The sequence below is a fragment of the Schistocerca nitens genome, chromosome 6, assembly GCF_023898315.1.
Source record: "Schistocerca nitens isolate TAMUIC-IGC-003100 chromosome 6, iqSchNite1.1, whole genome shotgun sequence".
NCBI lineage: Eukaryota > Metazoa > Arthropoda > Insecta > Orthoptera > Acrididae > Schistocerca > Schistocerca nitens.
Genome location: NC_064619.1, coordinates 448,056,450 through 448,076,629, shown reverse-complemented (window position 1 = coordinate 448,076,629; position 20,180 = coordinate 448,056,450). Strand labels below are relative to the sequence as shown.

The 20,180-nt window shown below is 46.3% G+C and overlaps 1 protein-coding gene across 2 annotated transcripts in view; it reads left to right on the top strand.

The window, feature by feature from the left end:
• LOC126262242 (semaphorin-1A) overlaps positions 1-20,180 on the top strand; it is a 923,656-nt gene that overhangs the window by 480,005 nt on the left and 423,471 nt on the right. The window lies entirely within an intron of this gene.

Sequence of the window (20,180 nt, the reverse complement as noted above, 5' to 3'; positions counted from 1 at the left end):
TTTAAAAAAATTGCCGTAACTGGGAAATTCTGGTCGACTTGATAAATTAAGCGTTGCAGATCGTAAACCAGTCCAACACCTGAACGGATACACCAGATTACCAAGAGTGTTATCTTGAAAACCTGAACCTGACATCAGTTATCCATGGATATTTCAGTTCCGGCACATCGCATATGTCACGTGTGGGTAGCAGAACCAGGTAGAGTGCGGAAACGTATTATTTCTCTAGTGGTTACTGCAAATTTAATTTACCGCTTTTTATATGTAAGATCTGTAAACAAAATTGTTCATTAAAGGTAAAGTTACTTAAATAAAGACGATGTAATAATGGTAACAATAAAAGAACATATTCTTGATTGTTTTCACAGTGCACAATAGTAGGAATTTAGACTACGGTATCTTACCGATTTTACGCTGGAAAGATTTCTTAACAGGAAGGTCTTGAACATGTTGCTCCGACACAAGATACACAGTAGGATGTACCCAGGTGTCATTTTGAAGTAAACAGGAATCGCACAAAAAATTTTTCATACTGGAGTTGTAGTAAGTTCTAGCATATACTGTCTAAAGAGAATACTGCAAGTGCCATATCGAACAAACATGACAATTTTGTAACAATTGTAGCATGTCGGCATTTCAGTGTGTCTGCATAAACTGGTCCATCATGGAAGGTGGAGTGGTGACGACCACATTAGCATCAGAGAATTAATTTAACGTTGTGAAGGTAGGCCTTACGAAACATCTAGTGCGATTTCTAAATTAATTCAGTGACAGAGGTGCCCTTTACAATTATTGTAATTTTTTACATTTACCAAAGGAAAATGGTAATTCTTGCGTTTTTGCGTTTGAGATTTAAGACGCCTTCGCCACACAACAAATGCATTTCACGGAAGGAAAGGAAAGGTTTTTAATGTTTTATATGATAAGACGAATTTGAAAATTGAAATAATTTTCCGTTAAGCGTCGTGCTTTCCTTACGAGAACATAGACTGTCAACAGCAAACATCTGTGTATTAAAAACGAAACAGTTGAATTATTCAGATACAAGTTTTCAGCTACCACTTTACTGCGGAAAAAGTTTAAATTAAACGTGAGCTTAGTACGTGTGTTCTTTGCAGACTCATATTGCTCTTTTCATAAGCGCTATGGAGGGAATCGTGCGTGGCTTTGTAAACGAAACATTCCAACGTTCGCTTGGAATTTCCCATAAAAAGTAAATGTGGTTTGAATTAAAAAGGGCGGAGTAGGCAATATTTGAGCCTCCAGCGTGGCAGAGGTTGGTAACGCACGCCTGAGCGTTAACACTCTTAGAGCTCTGCCGGGGGGAGGGGGGAGGGGGGGGGCATTGTCATCGCTATGATTCGAGTGGCACGGGGACAAGTGGTGGCGTAGTCACCACAGCGGGACTGCACGACAGTGTCCTAGATCGAGTCTCAGACCTCCCCGAATTCTTACTGGGTGAGGCCGTGTGACACTTGAGACACCGGACGTTAAACTTGGCAGCCCCTGCATCCAGAGCAGTTGGTTGTAGGCTATTTTCCGATGTTGTCCTTCATCCTTCATTAATTAGCTGTTCAGCCGTTTACGACACAAATACTGCATTACACGTAGCACAAACGTCTCATTGCAGTCACTCCTATGAGACAGATATAACTTGACACTTAACAACAGATCGGAGAAGGCCATGCAAAGCACATCTGTTTAGGAGCTTGCCCGCGGAACAGCAGTGCGTAGTTCTCCCATGTTATAAAACGACCAATAACGATTATGGGACTGCTCGTAAAATCTGTCTCCATTCTTAGATTTTCATTATTACTACTACTACTACTACTACTACTACTACTACTACTACTACTAGATGAGAACCCGGTGTGTCGCCCGGGTATGTATTTATTCTAATGTTCTAATTCCTCCTACTATCTATCTCCTCGTGCTGTTCTCTCAGTCCATTCGACCTCCCCCCTCCTCTCCGTCTGCCCATCTCGTCCTCCCCCTTTCTCTCTCCAACACGTTCATCTTCGCCCCAATTAATCAAGTCTACGAAGTAAAATTAGGTAAAAACTTTGCGTAGTTGCAAATTTTTGTGCTGTGACAGAAGGAAGTACCTTGAAAACCAATCTAAAGATTGTGTCCGAGAGCGTGTGAGTGTTGGGGAGGGGGGGGGGGGATGTTTGAAGGTCACTATTTTAAGTTTTTCTTGAGTGACTCGAAAACCGAAGCTTCCAGTGAATATGTTTCCCAGCACAAAATTAAACTACATTACATTTACTACAGAAAATTTTTTAATCATTTTTTCCGAAGCACTAATAGTTTCGCATTGCAATGGATGGAAAAATTGAAGAGTATTGAAATAAGGTTTTATCTTTAAATGAAATGTGTTAAAAACAAGTATTGTCATGTGTAAATGCACTAGAGCCTATTAACGGATAACTTTTGTTCGGTGGATGTAACATGTTTGGGAGGGAGGGGGGATGTATGGAGTAGAAGTGCGAATTGTGGTCATGCTTTACACAAAACTGAAACTTGAACGATAAACTGTTCATACAAAAAGACAACAGAAAATTTTGAAATGCGGTGCTACACAAGAATGTCTAAAGTTATTAGGTAGGTGAAACGAATAACTAATTAGATGGTACTGAATCGAATTGGGTTAAAAAGAAATTTGTGGTATTAGTTAATTAAAAGAAGCGATCGGTTGGTAGGAAAAGCCATTACGCATCAAGGAATTGTCAGTTTGGTAATGAAGGGTAGTGGGGGGGGGGGGGGGGGGCATAAAAACTTCTGGAGTACAGAAGTTCAAATGCAGTAAGCAGTTTCAAATGGGTAAAGGATTCAGTTGGTATCCGGAGATAAGACTTGCACAGGATCGACTAGCATGGAGACCTGCATCAAGCCAGTATTTAGACTGAAGACAACGATGACAACAACATAAAACGTGAACTGATGGCAGAAAGCTTGCGTTTTTGTGATGCAATAAATGAAATGCTTGTGTAACGACTCGTACAGCGATAGCAACGAAATGAAGCGTTTCAACTTGCTTAAGACCGATGGGAAACGGTTACTGCGTCGGCAGAAGCACTTAAATTGGTTTAAAAAATCACTGTTTTGAGTTAGAGCAATACGAAAAACTCTGGTACACAAAGGGCACCGATATCAAAACAGATTTCCAAACCAGCAGTGTGGACAGTTACGTAGGTTAGCCAGGCTTCACAATATGAACTGAATCCCATGTCATTTACATACTAGCATTAATAAATATCAATGTTATTCAAAGTGTACATGTGCGAATATTTCTACTAATAAAAGTAGTTTGGCGGGAGAGAATGTATAAGGGAGCGACTCAAACATTTTCATTAGAGGTCGTTGCCGCAGCGTATATGCAATATAGCGCGACTCCGATGCGGCTATATAAGCACCGACATATAAGAAAGCGATTAGTGGTGGCATTCGTATTTTCCGTCATGCGTGCGATAAATGCGGAAATGTGAAATTTGGCGACGTTTTTACCAAGTGCGTCCGAACGGGACCGATGTGCTGTTGTTCGCTTCTTGGCTGTCAAAGGACAAAAACTGTTAGCAATGCTGCGGAGACTGAAGAATGTGTATAAGGCAGCATGTCTGTCGGAAACCACTCCTGTACAGAGTTCCGTACTGGTCACGATGCGACACAGGACACCGGTCGATCTGTGGAGACAGCAGATGACGAAAGCTGGTGCCACTACTGGGAACCTGTCAAAAGACTTTAAAGATCCAGCCATCTGCTGGAAAGGTAATGCTCACCCTGTCGTTTTATTACCGGCTCCCACTAATTATTGATTTTAAGGAACCTGGTGTCTCCATCACTCGGAAATGGTACTGGACAACGGATGAGAAATTACGATTTGCAATGAAGACGGAACGTCCGGTAAACTGCCCCGTGATAATGCACGTCCCCAAATCGCAAATATCATAGCACAGAAATTACGTCAATTCAAGTGGGAGACATTCGAGCACCCGCCCTGAAGCCGTGATTTCTCTCCATACGATTATCACGCCTTCGGTCCCTGCGGAAAGGCCTTAAAGGATCGACATTGCCTGTGAGACGAGGATGTGCAGCAAACGGACTTCTTCACGCAGCAGGACACGGTGTTTTTCCAAACCGGTTTCTTCAGCCTGGTTCTTTGGTGGGAGTTTTGAATCAGTGCTCACGGCAATTTTGCCTGATTGGCATACCGATTCTGTGCGATCTTCGAGCGGAAACATTTTGATCGGTCCTTATAATATTATAGCAACAATTGCATTGAAGACTCTCACAAACCCACTCACGTGCTAACAAAACTAATGTCCTTCAGACGAGGACGATCTTAATTGTAAACTTCTCTAGTTTTGCTGTCTATGGCACTTTGAATTCTAAGAATTGGCACTAGGTTTTGTTACTGTTTACGGGGTCATACCCAAAAGTTCCAGAAATACATTATTAAAATTAATACGTCGTACTTAGATCTTGGCCGGCCGGTGTAGCCGAGCGGTTCTAGGCGCTTCAGTCTGGAACCGCGCGACCGCTATGGTCACAGGTTCGAATCCTGCCTTGGGCATGGATGTGTGTGATATCCTTAGGTTAGTTAGGTTTAAGTAGTTCTAAGTTCTAGGGGACTGATGACCTCAGATGTTAAGTCCCATAGTGCTCAGCGCCATTTGAACTTAGATCTTGTTCTGCACCATTACCTTCAAAGGAGTCTCCTTGGGTGTGAATAGACCAATCGAGACGTTTCTGCCACCTCTGAAATCATTCTGGAAATCTGTCTTTATTAGGATGTTTAGTGCCTATGCGATTCCGCATCCATCTCCTTCGCTGTGAAAAATCTGCGACAATTTAATATTCATTCGGGGGAAGAGGAAGATAAACCCGACGAATACGGCGGGTGCAGAACTACTGTTATCTTGTTTAGGGAGAAAAGTTCCCTAATAATGCAGCCGTGTGCGATCGTACATTGTCGTGGAGAACCACCCAGTCACTCCTACGCCATTTCCGTGGACGATTTCACGACGTCTCCTCTCTGACTTCTTAGAACATCGCGATAGAACTCTTTTATTGATGATATGACCAAGACGGACGATCTGTTTATGAACATCAGGAAATGCCATCAGCTGTATAATGGAATGCCTACAGTGAAAATATGTGGCGAACAGGGATTCGAACCGGGATTTCCCGCTTTATGCGAGCGGTCGTCTTAACCGCTTTTTCTATCCGTGCACGACTCACGGCCACACCCCAAACTTCCATGTGTCGTCGTTCATATATATATAATCACAAACACACACACACAAATATTATCAACATTTTAATTCAAAGTCACTTCCTGTTCCTGGCATCGGCGGATAAATACAATACCGCAGTGCCTATGCTAAGAACTACGATGCACGTTACTTCGGTCATGCATATAGTGGCTGCAGTGCCTGTTTCTTCCGACGTACATGTCCAAAGGAACACTGCATCGTACTTCTTAACACAGGCACTGCAATATCGTCTTTGTGAAAAATTCCATCATTATAATAAAGGGAACAGAGCAACAATACCTTGACTTGTCGACTTCTTGGGCATAGCTCAAAAACGACTCATCCATTCCGATGACTGCTGCTCAGTTTCAGGATCACAGCCATAAAACCAACTTTTGTCAACAGTGACAACCTTTGAAAGAAAGTTTAGATCGTCGTGAAGCAGTTGCTGAAGTTCCCTACAGACTTGCACGCCGGTGTCTTGAAGCAGTAGTGGGACAAACTTAACGGCAGTACTCCTTGTATTCGATTAATCTGACAAAATACGTTTGCGTGTACCATAACTTATTCCCAAGTAATTGCACACGCCTTTGGTAGTTTGTCTTTCATGTCGTAGAATCAAATCTCTCACTTTCTAGTATTATCTCAGCTGACAGCCGACCGTTTCGTTCAAAAATGGCTCTGAGCACTATGGGACTTAACTTCTGAGGTCATCAGTCCCCTAGAACTTAGAACTACTTAAACCTAACTAACCTAAGGACAACACACACGTCAATGCCCGATGCAGGATTCGAACCTGCGTTCGTAGCGGTCGCTTGGTTCCAGACTGCAGCGCCTAGAACCGCTTGGCCACTCCGGCCGGCGACCGTTTCGTCATAATCATTCAGTGTACCCCCATTTTAGAAAGTCGTGAGCCAGTCAGAAGTCTGTGTAGGATCTGAAACTTGCTTCAACATTTTGTGCTTTGTACAATGGTTCTCGTAAGTTTCAAACAAAACTTTATACACACATACCGTTCTTTCAGGTCTGCCTTCGCAAAATCGGAAACTCGCGGCAAGTTGAGAATGGCAGTATTCTCGCCAACAACCAACCAAATTAGTTTGACACACTGATTCGGAGAGGATGTATGGCTTGATTCCCAGCGATATTTCATTACCCCCCTAATCATTTGCACACAAATTTCAAATTTCGGCAACTTTATGATACGACCTCGTATGTTACGGTTAAGAACACACAATAAATCTATTTTTGCGCTTGTTGCATTACAAGCGAATTTAAAGTGAACGGAAAAATACTTTTGAGACATTTATTACAGTGTTCGATGATGAAATCTTTTGTGTGCATTCATCGCCCCCAGTTCTCACGTGACATTTCTAAGATGAAGAAACTGAACACGCCAACCCTAGGTAACCTGTCGCGGTTACAGCTTTTCCCTGTTAGCTCATATCCATAGGTTCCCAACGCTGTCTTAACAAAGATTCGGTTTTTCTTGCGAAAGAAACTCAAGTTATAATCTTGGACAACTATTTCTGTGCTGTTACAAAACGAAACTTTACTGCCAAAGAAAGCTAGCGGCTTATGCCGTGATACATCTACGTTTACGTGTTTACCCCCTAAGCCACTTTACAGTGTGTTGCGAAGGATGCTTCTGATACCACTATCTGAAACTTCTCCCCTTTTCCATTCGCGACTGACGCGTGGGAAGATTGATTGCCAGTAAATCTACGTATTAACTCTCATTTCTCGGATTTTCTCGTCGTGTTCATTTTGCGAGACATAAGTGGAGGAAGCAATACATTCTCCAAGTCTTCCCGTAAAGTACTCTCCCGAAATTTCAATAGGGAACCTCTCCGAGTTGCACACGCCTCTCTTGCAGAGTCTGACACGAGTTTATTGGGCATATCCGCAACGCTCTTATGCCTCGATGGCATGGCAGCGTTGAACAGTAACCTGAAGCCTGCCGACCTTGGCCAGCACAGCTTCCATCTGGTTTCGGACAGCGACGAATTCTTCTTTGCACACAAGCACAGTACCTGTCGATTACGTACTGTAAAAAAAAAAAAAAAAAAAAAAACTGTATACAGTCTGAAAAAATACAAACAAAGCAGTCAGGATTAATTGAGAAACGACAAACACATCTCAGCAAGAAGTAAAATTACAGATTGTGGCGCTACTGAAGTTGAGATATTTGCAAAATGCACATAAAATACGTCTAATAAACAAACAGCTGTTAAGGCAGGAAGAGACGGTGATCTAGGAACGCCGTTAATAAACCAGTTTGTGTGTGTGTGTGTGTGTGTGTGTGTGTGTGTGTGTGTGCTTCGTCGGTAATGGGCGGTAGAGCGAACGTTCGTGGAGTGCTCAAAACTGTGTCGCAGAAAATACTGCAGGGGAGCGCAGAAGATAGCACTTCCGTTACATTTCTTACAGAAAAAAAGCATTACTGAAACTGACAGTTTTACTGCCCGTTATCACTCTCTGGCGCAGCACAAAAACATTTTGCCGCTCGCACTGTTACTTAATTCGCCAGTCGCAGGCAGTCTTTCTCCATAACGCCGTGCTGTTTCCTCCTGCCAGAGAAAAGAATGTTTGCTTAGCGTCACCTTCTGTCACACTGCTCGGAGAGAGATCAGCACCACCATTCTCACCTTAACGGGCTGGACCAACTGGCGAGTCCCGGTTCAACAGCACACATCTTCCTGGAATGTGCATGTGCCGTACTGCTACTTCCAAATACACTCCTGGAAATGGAAAAAAGAACACATTGACACCGGTGTGTCAGACCCACCATACTTGCTCCGGACACTGCGAGAGGGCTGTACAAGCAATGATCACACGCACGGCACAGCGGACACACCAGGAACCGCGGTGTTGGCCGTCGAATGGCGCTAGCTGCGCAGCATTTGTGCACCGCCGCCGTCAGTGTCAGCCAGTTTGCCGTGGCATACAGAGCTCCATCGCAGTCTTTAACACTGGTAGCATGCCGCGACAGCGTGGACGTGAACCGTATGTGCAGTTGACGGACTTTGAGCGAGGGCGTATAGTGGGCACGCGGGAGGCCGGGTGGACGTACCGCCGAATTGCTCAACACGTGGGGCGTGAGGTCTCCACAGTACATCGATGTTGTCGCCAGTGGTCGGCGGAAGGTGCACGTGCCCGTCGACCTGGGACCGGACCGCAGCGACGCACGGATGCACGCCAAGACCGTAGGATCCTACGCAGTGCCGTAGGGGACCGCACCGCCACTTCCCAGCAAATTAGGGACACTGTTGCTCCTGGGGTATCGGCGAGGACCATTCGCAACCGTCTCCATGAAGCTGGGCTACGGTCCCGCACACCGTTAGGCCGTCTTCCGCTCACGCCCCAACATCGTGCAGCCCGCCTCCAGTGGTGTCGCGACAGGCGTGAATGGAGGGACGAATGGAGACGTGTCGTCTTCAGCGATGAGAGTCGCTTCTGCCTTGGTGCCAATGATGGTCGTATGCGTGTTTGGCGCCGTGCAGGTGAGCGCCACAATCAGGACTGCATACGACCGAGGCACACAGGGCCAACACCCGGCATCATGGTGTGGGGAGCGATCTCCTACACTGGCCGTACACCACTGGTGATCGTCGAGGGGACACTGAATAGTGCACGGTACATCCAAACCGTCATCGAACCCATCGTTCTACCATTCCTAGACTGGCAAGGGAACTTGCTGTTCCAACAGGACAAGGCACGTCCGCATGTATCCCGTGCCACCCAACGTGCTCTAGAAGGTGTAAGTCAACTACCCTGGCCAGCAAGATCTCCGGATCTGTCCCCCATTGAGCATGTTTGGGACTGGATGAAGCGTCGTCTCACGCGGTCTGCACGTCCAGCACGAACGCTGGTCCAACTGAGGCGCCAGGTGGAAATGGCATGGCAAGCCGTTCCACAGGACTACATCCAGCATCTCTACGATCGTCTCCATGGGAGAATAGCAGCCTGCGTTGCTGCGAAAGGTGGATATATACTGTACTAGTGTCGACATTGTGCATGCCCTGTTGCCTGTGTCTATGTGCCTGTGGTTCTGTCAGTGTGATCATGTGATGTATCTGACCCCAGGAATGTGTCAATAAAGTTTCCCCTTCCTGGGACAATGAATTCACGGTGTTCTTATTTCAATTTCCAGGAGTGTAGTTACAGGTAATATTTACTCTGTGGATAAGACATTACAGATGCGGATATCCGCGGTTACATGTATAGATAACCACTGTAATTAATTTGTGGTTACAAGTTAAAGGGCTGTATTACAGTTTCATCTGGTTCCATTAAAATCTGTTATTGTTATTGTTATAGGTATTATTATTTACGTCGTTCCTGATATCCATTCTGGACGGAGTGCCACTATATTGGCTTAAATGCGCAGTAGATACGTTGTTGACATCGCCAAATGCTAAGTAAAGACGGTTTTCCGCAGAATTACACGAACATTCTGTTGCGTCGTACCAGAAGCTACTTTAACGCTTGAATCACTGTGATTATCATCAGATTAAAAAAATTAAATGGCGTTTCGAACTGTTGGCTGTGGTATCCCACGGAGGAGGTTGAGCCGTCTAATGAAAAGGATGTTCTTCCTCTGTGCAGTTAGGTCCCTTCCTTTATGGAATTGTGAGAATCGTGTCATATATGTATTTTTGGAGTGTAGATGAATGTAATAGAATCATAATACAATGTAGTGTTATATTTGTGTTGTACGATGATGGTGGTGAGGAGAGAAAGTAGAGGATGGAACTCGGTGCCGGCACGTAGCCTACTGCTTCATGTCACCATCCAACCGACTGATGACCATCAACAGTTTCATATGCTCTCACTTCGTGAGGTTTGGAATTTAATCAATGACATAGGCTCAAATACTGCTGATTAGAAACATCACGCTAACACTTTTCCTCCACTTACCAGATAAACATTGGTAGTGAAAATTTCTTCCACCACCGGGATTCGAACCGGGTTACCTCAGAGTTACGCGCCACTGCATAGGCGTGCGTTTGTGATACTTTCTTACTGTTTATTGGGTGTAACAAAGCGATCATCACGGTGGTTGGGTGGACAGGGGTCGTAAACCCGAGACCTGGCCAACGTATTCCCTCTCAGCCAGCGGCTAGCTGCGCTGATCAACTAGGAAAGAAAATACACGGAATACAGTAAGAAAACTAAAGACCTGGATTACATACTGTTGTGTGTGTGTGTGTGTGTGTGTGTGTGTGTGTGTGTGTGTGTGTGTGTGTGTGTGTGGCAAAGTAGCGTCAGTATCGCGGTGTGCGTTCGAGTGTCTCATGGGTGTCCTGGACTTCATGGCAGCAAACAAATTTATCCCAGAAGAGATACACAATGGGCATGCCCTGCACCATGTGAATGTGTGATGTTTGGTTTGTGAGAAGTGACATTCCGCAGGACTGAGAAGCACCTGTTGTTCAGCAACTATGGGATGCGAGAATGTGTGTCACCAATTCCCATACTTCTAAGACAACATGGGCACCAAGGAGAATCACATAGTTCAGTAATTGGGAGGCGGAGCTTCGTCGCAAATTTGTGAATGCCAACATTGTACCCCAATGCTCTGACTGCAGTGTGAAGAATGGGCATGTTGACCAACCACCATGCTGTTGACCATCGAAATTCTTGGTGCTTGGCTTCTCTGACATTGCAGGAATCGTGTCGCAATAGCATCTCCGAGGGCGTGTAATCGGTAGCCCAGCATGTACATAACTGTATTCTGTGAAGAAGTTGTGGTTATGGTACAGAGAGGGGTGCAACATGTGCGACTGTGACCAGTGGTAAAGTGGAGGCAAGCATGAGGATTTCGAGGAAACTGCACGTGAGGGACATGTGGCATCCAGTCCATCATTTCCCTTCTACTCTAGTATGAGGCCATCGCCCATGCCTGCACATTGACGAGGCTCAGTCAACTCTCACGTAGAGGAAGGGTGAAGGTATCATAATAATCCATCAACAAAGACCCCGCAGAGATATAATATTCAAAGGCCGCCTGTAATTGGCGCGCTAGCACCACCAGCACTGGAAGGACTTGTTCTACATCAACCAGTTTTGATGCCACATGAATATTGATGAGTTTCACATAATGAAGGGAGTCTAGGCTGTGTAGGAGGTGCTGGCAGATGTCTGTGCAAACTCACTGTAACAGTCTGTTGTAGTTCATCATCCGATGTACGTTGTTGATAAAAATGATACACAAGTATGGAAGTATGAGGCATTGTCGAAGTTGGTAGGGATGAGTGCAGCATGAAGGTGACAAGATGCTGATAGTGCTACCAAGCCCAGGCATTCGCCTTTGGCCATTGGTAGACTGATTTCGCCCCCTTTTTATGTCTGCTCCAGAGAAAGGATCAGTGGTCGTATGATCCGTTTTTGCGCTGCTAGAACTCAAGCATAGATTTTATAGTCCATTTTAAACGTGGTAAGAGGACTGTAAGGAGCAATCGCTGTTCCTTGAGACAGCTTATGGGTAGATATCAGTAGGCCTGTGAAGAAGATAGAAGGTACACTAAAGTAGGGGATCATTACTTCCCAGTATATATCAACCCACCATGACATTATTAAGTCGCGAAAAGTTCGGTAAAATTCAACATGGCATACCATGTGGTCCAGGCAACTTGTTCACCGCTTCCTTTCGAGAGCTGCACTGACAACATCCAGCTTGATCTCCATGATCTGTGATGTTACCATTGTATGTTTAGGGAGCGTGTCACCTGTCTTAGTACGCCCTCAGTTGCTCCTTCATTCACGTTCTTTTGTGGTAGAAGGTGCAGTAATGTTCCACAAAGGCGTCGACAATGGATCTTTTGGTGGTAGCCTTTTGGCTGTCCTCGCTAGTGAGTGTCGTGGCGAGCTGCCGACGGCGGCAACAGTGCTCAGCCACAGTGTGGTATGTGGAAGATGTTTCCTCGCCTGCTTGGTCTGTCACTGGGATTTTGCAACCATATCCTGTAGTTTGCGGGGAGTCCGCGACTGTCTTCGCCTTGATTCAGTACCATTCCTGTTGGTTACCGGAAGATGGTGATTTGAGTATGGAGTTCATGCACGATGACGTAATATTAGTCAAGGTGTAACAGTGCCACTCAGCCTCTTCCTTCCTATACTGGACCGGCGCGTGTAGAAACGTCAGTTTGGTGCAATCGAACCAAAATGATGGTGTGGAAGGGCACCAGGGGAAATGGCATTCACAAGTTGCCTTCACTGTGGCTGCGCTCTGACGGCAGTCCTGGTCTTGTAGACGAGACCTTTTCATCTTCCATAGTCCATGACTATGCCAGGCAATCTGATGGAGGAACATGGTGCAGATCATAGCACTGTAATCCAAGAAAGTGAGTAGCCTCCACTCGGCGTTGTGCATGCCCAGCTGGAGTTCAGAGGAGACATGTATCTCGTCGAGACGGCTGCTGGGCTGACTGGCTGGTGAGAAGCAGTGAAATGTAGGTCACGTACAACTGTACAAAGTTCCTGATACAGGGGTAGAGTGTCACGTTGTCTTTGAGATGCAACATACCGTTGAAGTTATCCCCAAGGATTTCGTTGTCGTACCTCCAAGGAAAAGTAGGCCAGTGTCTTCAGAGTACAATCCGGATTGCTCACGGCGCTGAGTTGTGGTCAGCGAGGCGCATACATTAACAATACTCATTCCTGAAGTTGTGAGCCATTTCCCTGGTGGGGGGTGAAGCCAAGGCTATGAATATAGATGGCCAGTCCACAACTGACAGGATCACACGTGGATTTATGGGCAGCGTATTCATAAACTTCCTGCAACAAGTCGATGTCGACATCCAACGCTCAGAGCATCTCACGTAGTAGTTGGATCTTCGTCTCTGCACTAGTTACCTTGGTATTAATCATCAACATCCTGTATTTTTGTTGGCAGACCAGAGCCGGAGGATCAACAATGTCATTGTATGAGTATGGAACTCGTCATATCCCATTATCACCCTGTTCTTCCGTGATGCGGCCCAGCATGGAACACATATAGGGGGCTGGCGCTGTCTGCACTGTCCATTATGTATGATCATGCGCGTCTTCCTCGTTGTCACTCCATGCCACGGCTACGGATCGTTGCTTGCCTGCCGTGTGTTCCTCTGGACATGGGAGAAGCGCATGGGGTGCAAGGAAGGAGGTGCATGTTTCATCCTTGATGACACGTACTATGCATTTTGCTGGAGTGTCAAGTTCAGACATCCCTATCGGCTGTGCCGCCCTGTCACTGCCACCATCAGCTGTCGTGTTCTGATGTGTGTCACATGGACTGGAATTATTGTCATATTATATTGACGGTGATCACCTTGTTCCGACACTGTCCTATGTCTCCGCTTGCGGTGTCCCGGATACCACTGTTTCCAGATGTGAGTCTCTGTGTTAGACGATGTCGAGGAGCCGCGTCGTTCTGGCGTGAAGGCCTCGGTTGGCATGATAAGCGAATCGATTTGCATTTCGTAGCTATTGGTCGCGTTGTCAATCAGCCGTGGCTTCGTTTGTGGGGCAGTATCGGGGCCGCTGGGGTCAGTGGATCGTGTAGGCGATGTTCCTGTTGGTGGTGCAATGGTCAGACGACGTAACTAGGCGGCACTGTGAGACGATGGTAGATGTAAGGGCTGCCACGTACGGCACTGGAATTATAGTCGTGGTCGACGGGATCACCGTGTCTGCGGGTGGGAGTTGTTGTATGCATTCATAACAGAGATGTCCCTCTTTGCTGCATCCAGAACTTGTCCGGTTTGGTTGTCGTACATAATAATGGCGCGGCATCCACCGATTTGGAGACAGAACAGTACTTGGCTGTGTAGGTCAGTTCAGACCTGACAGACTCTGTTCAGGACGTGGTAAATCTTGACTTGCGTCCGTTTTTCCGCAGCTTGGTTGTGCACTATGCAGTAGCGGCGGAGCTAGGCAACAGGGTCTTCGATCGGCAATTCCAAAGGTAACACGAATATACGGATCGTTTTCGTGCCTAATCCGTAATGGTCCATGCTGACATTATTGACGTTACCATTAGCGTGGCAAAAATCGGAGTCTGCGGCCTACGACTCGTTTCACTGATGATCAAATCACACATAGCGTCGTTAATGACCTTGACATAGACCCTGCTACTCGCGATCGAGAAGTGGCTGCCTATAATACCGGCTGCTGGTATCTTTGCGTCTTAGCATAGCAATCATTCCACCTCGAGGGCCGTGTGTTGGGCAAGGACGCTGCTGATCATAAACTTGAAGGTTGATTTGAGATACTGAGTCATCATGTTATCGTGTAATCTGTGGCGGTGTGCAATTGGCGGCCGAAAGAAGATAAACAGAGGTGAGCACTCACTCAGCGTGCGGAACACTGGTGGTGTGTCCGCACCATTGCACTGCCAAAGGTAGCCTGCTGCCTAATGGATCTGTGAGTGTGTTGTCGTATGTGTATTTGTGGAGTGTAGTTAAATATAATGGATGTGCATTATAGTGCAGTGTTATGTTTATGTTCAAGGGTGATGGTTTAGACAGAAAGAAGAGGGTGGAACCCTGTGCCAGCTCGTAGCCTACGCCTCTAGAGTAGCAGCCTTTGTCCCCACCCGACGGACGGGTCGCCATCAACAGTCTCATGTCATATGCTCTCACTGTACGAGGTCTGGAACATAGGCGCGAAGACTGGTGATCAGGAATTTTGAGCCAAAATTTTTCCTCCCCTTGCCAACCAAATACTCGTAGTGAAAATTTCTTTCTCCACCAGGATTCGAACCGGCTTACCTCCCAGTTACGCCCCATTGCACAGGCGTGCGTTAGCGTCCTTGGCTACGGAGGCGGGTTATATTTCGGTCATTATCTTTGCCACAAGGCTAAGCTGTTTCAGGAGACTCCATCGTTTTTAATCTTCACTGCACATTCTGGCTTTTGTTTATGTATAATATGGCATATGAATAATCCGATGTAAAAACAGTGAATCTATTAACGTACCTCTTAAATACACAAATCAAGAAAAGTTTTGCATCACCTCGGTTCCGAGAGTTCCAGAACTTGTACAGAAAATGGGAATAGAGATCAACGTAAACATCATTTCCGTCCTTTTTGTAAACCACACATTGCATGTTGTACCACCATACAGCGAGACCTTCACAGGGGGTGGTCCAGATTGCTGTACACACCGGTACCTCTAATACCCAGTAGCACGTTCCGTTGCATTGATGCATGCCTGTATTCGTCGTGGCCTACTATCCCTAAGTTCATCAAGGCATTGTTGATCCAGATTGTCCCACTCCTCAACGGCGATTCGGCGTATATCCCTCAGAGTGGTTGGTGGCTCACGTCGTCCATAAACAGCCCTTTTCAATTTATCCCAGGTATGTTCGATAGGGTTCATGTCTGGAGAACATGTTGGCCACTATAGTCAAGCGATGTCGTTATCCTGGAGTCATTCACAAGATGTGCACGATGGGGGCGCGAATTGTCATCCATGAAGACGAATGCCTTGCCAATATGTTGGCGATATGGTTGCACTATCGGTCGGAGGATGGCATTCACGTATCATACATCCGTTACGTTGCCTTCCATGACCACCAGCGGCGTAAGTCGGCCCCACATAATGCCACCCAAAAACAGCAAGGAACCTCCACCTGGGTGCACTCGCTGGACAGTGTGTCTAAGGCGTTCAGCCTGACCTGGTTGCCTCCATACACGTCTCCGACGGTTGTCTGGTTGAAGGCATATGCGACACTCAACGGTGAAGAGAATGTGATGCCAATCCTGAGCGGTCCATTCGGCATGTTGTTGGACCCATCTGTACTGAGCTGCATGGTGTCATGGTTGCAAAGCTGGACCTCGCCATGGACGTTGGGAGTGAAGTTGCGCATCATGCAGCCTATTGCGCACAGTTTGAGTCGTAACACGACGTTCTGTGCCTGCACGAAAAGCATTATTCAACATGGTTGTGTTGCTGTCAGGGTTCCTCCGAGCCATAATACGTAGGTAGCGGTCATCCACTGTAGTAGTACCCCTTGGGCGGCCTGAGCGAGGCATTTCAACGACAGCTCCTGCCTCCCTGTGTCTCCTCCAAGCCCGAACAACATCGCCTTGGTTCACTCAGAGACGCCTGGACACTACCCTTGTTGAGAGCCCTTCCTGACACTAAGTAACAATGCTGACGCGATCGAACCGCGGTATTGACCCAGCTAACTGTACCATACGGATATACCTTTCGTTTCCATAAATTTTATTAACAGGTTTATCAGAAACACAACCTTGCAGTTTACACTGTCAGAAAAAATTAGTACACACTTGTAGAATTTCCAGTTCGCCCAAGATTATTGTTGCAACTATGAATATGGAGTACCTGAAAGCCCGCATCTCGTGGTCGTGCGGTAGCGTTCTCGCTTCCCACGCCCGGGTTCCCGGGTTCGATTCCCGGCGGGGTCAGGGATTTTCTCTGCCTCGTGATGGCTGGGTGTTGTGTGCTGTCCTTAGGTTAGTTAGGTTTAAGTAGTTCTAAGTTCTAGGGGACTGATGACCATAGATGTTAAGTCCCATAGTGCTCAGAGCCATTTGAACCATTTTATTTGAGTACCTGAAATGATTACATTTACAGATCAGTAACGCAAGAGGTACTGAAATACCAGGTATCGATCCGTGCTGAAACACCCCTGTAAGTACATGGCGTAGCTTCCACGGCTGGAAACGCAGGTGTTGTTGCTGGCATCCAGTCGATCGTACAGATAGCGAATACTGTCAAGGGATACGTTATGCCACGCCTGCTCGACTTGATCACATCGTTCTGGAAGACTTGGCTGACGAACCGCACGAGTCACTTCTCGTCCAATCATATCTCACATGTGATCGATTGGAGACAAGTCCGGAGATCTTGTGAGGTGTGGCCAGGGAAGTTGCTGCACGTCTTGCAGAGCACGTTGATTTTTAAGCGTACTGCGTGGGCGAGCATTATCCTGTTGGAACAAGACATCACCTTCCGGTTCCTAGAACGGCAAAAGAACGGGTCTAACAACATTCTGCACGTACCGAGCGCTGGTTAGTGTCCCCTCCAGAAACAGAGGAGAACGAGAGTTGTAGATTACAGTACCCCAGACCATAAGGCCTGGTAGGAGCCAGTGTGTCTTGGACGAATGAGCTCTGTGAGACAGCGCTCGCCAGGACTACATCGTAGGCGAAGACGACCGCCACTTGCGTGTAGGCAGAATCTGCTTTCATCGCTGAAGGCCACAGTTCGCCTTTTCGTCTTCCAAGTGATACTTGGACGGCACCAGTCGGGCCTTGTACGTCGATGCTGCGTCTTGACTGGAAGGCGGTCTAAAGATGTGCTTGCCCGTAGCCACACTACTAAGAACAGGTTCGCAACAGTTCATGTAGACACTTCTGTGTTCACAAGCCCTCTTATCTTTGCTGCGGTAACAGTTCGACCTACCACTGTTTCCCTTATAATACGACGATCCTGGCGGGTGTCTGCTGCGTGGACGCCCAGAGCGTAATTTACGGATCTGGGAATGCCCACGTGAACACAGACACGGGCGTCGTTGCACAAGTGCGCAGCACGTCCAACTTGTGGGACAAGTCTCCGATAGTACCGTCCGGCCACTCGGAAGGCCACAATTTGCCCCCTTTCAAACTCGCTCATTTGTCTGTGTGAAACACCAGCGCGTTTCCGTGGCATGGTTGCTTGCTTGCGTCACACTGAGCCTTCCGGCTGTGAGCATTCCCTGTTAAAGTGTAGACACAGATTAATTTTTTCCGGCAGCATATAAAAGGTATTGTGTGAATACGAGGTGTGGCTAGAAAAAAAAAACCGGACTAGTACTGGTGAAACAATAAAACGAATGCAATAAGGCTGAAAGTCGCGTGGCCTGTCACGTGACTCTCGCTCCGCCTACTGCTCGAGTTTCATCTGCCTCCTGCACTCAGTCTGCCCGTGGCGTCTGTTTTAAGTAGTTGACGTTTTTTCTGTGCGTCGGAAAATGTTGAGTGTACAGAAAGAACAGCGTGTTAACATCAAATTTTGTTTCAAACTAGGAAAAATCTGCAAGTGAAACGTTTATAATGTTACAACAAGTGTACGGCGATGATTGTTTATCGCGAACACAAGTGTTTGAGTGGTTTAAACGATTTAAAGATGGCCGCGAAGACACCAGTGATGACACTCGCACTGGCAGACCATTGTCAGCAAAAACTGATGCAAACATTGAAAAAATCGGTAAACTTGTTCGACAAGATCGCCGTTTAACAATCAGAGCAGTGTCTGAGTTAACAGGAGTTGACAAGGAAAGTGTTAGGCAGACTCTTCATGAAAGTTTCAACATGAACAAAGTGTGTTCAAAAATGGTTCCAAAGTGTCTCACAATTGAACAGAAGGAACGCCGAAGAATGATTTGTTCTGACATCCTGGAAAACATTGAAAGTGATCCCACCTTCTTACAAAATGTTATTACTTACGATGAACCGTGGTTTTTTACTTACGATCCCGAAACTAAACGCCAATCGATGCATTGGAAAACTCCTGGTTCTCCACGACAAAAAAAAGCACGAATGTCAAAATCGAAATTCAAGGCAATGATGATTTTTTTTTTTTTTGACATCAAAGGGATTGTGCACATTGATTGGGTACCAGAGGGACAAACAGTGAATCAGCATTACTGCAGCCGGCCGGTGTGGCCGTGCGGTTAAAGGCACTTCAGTCTGGAACCGCGTGACCGCTACGGTCGCAGGTTCGAATCCTGCCTCGGGCATGGGTGTGTGTGATGTCCTTAGGTTAGTTAGGTTTAATTAGTTCTAAGTTCTAGGCGACTGATGACCACAGAAGTTAAGTCGCATAGTGCGCAGAGCCATTTGAACCATTTGAGCCATTACTGCATTAGCGTCCTGGCTACCCTACGTGAGCGAGTACGGAGAAAACGGAACGATTTGTGGAGAAAAAAGTCATGGACCCTTCACCAAGACAATGCCCCAGCTCACAGTGCATTGTCAGTGAAGACGTTTTTTGCAAAACACAACATTCCCATCTTAGATCATCCACCCTACTCACCTGATTTGGCCCCCTGTGACTTTTTTTTTTCCCTAAAGTCAAGTCAGCTTTGAAAGGAACTAGATTTGAGACTGTCGAAGCAGTAAAAGAAAAAGCGACGGAAGTAATGTATGGACTCACCGAAAATGATCTGCAGCATTGCTATGAACAGTGGAAAATTCGTATGGAGCGGTGTAGAGACCGAGGAGGAGAGTACATTGAAGGAGATAACATGAAATTGTAAATAATTGTAAATAAATGTTTTTTCCAGCATCAGTCCGGTTTTTTTCTAGCCGCACCTCGTACGTTAGCACTCTGCGTTGTCCTCATTACACTAAAATTTCTCTTTGCGAATTGTGATTGTTTTCCTTGCTGTTGGGGTTTAACGGTCAGCAGAAGGCAAGGAGAATCTCTTTTGCTCACGTAATGGTCGGCTACAGTGATGGCATCTTCTTGTGGGATATTTGCTTACATGGTATAAATCACGTATGCACGTTTAGGAACAAAGGCTGTACATTAGTGATGACTCACGCCCGGTAACGGCGATGAAGACAGGTGTGTGCCATGGCTTCCCAGAATCGCCATTCCACCCAGAGTCACGGGACGTTTCTGCGAATCCAGCCTACTCTGGAATACCGGTCGATACTTGCTTCACGGAATTCGGTGACAACTGCAACCAAACTTTTTTGCAAGTGCATTATTCGGCTTCTACGTGAGGCTTGCGTATTTGCCGAACAAGTACTCTGCCCAACAACATTTCACCAGTGAACTGTGGGAAAACTTGGAACTCTGTAGGAAGTTTAGCATGGAATGTGCACAGACCGAACAACACACTCGATCATAAATGAATTAGTTCATTCTTGCTATAAAATATTGATCAAAGCCCAACATCGTCGTCGTCGTCCTGAGAGTCACTTTCAT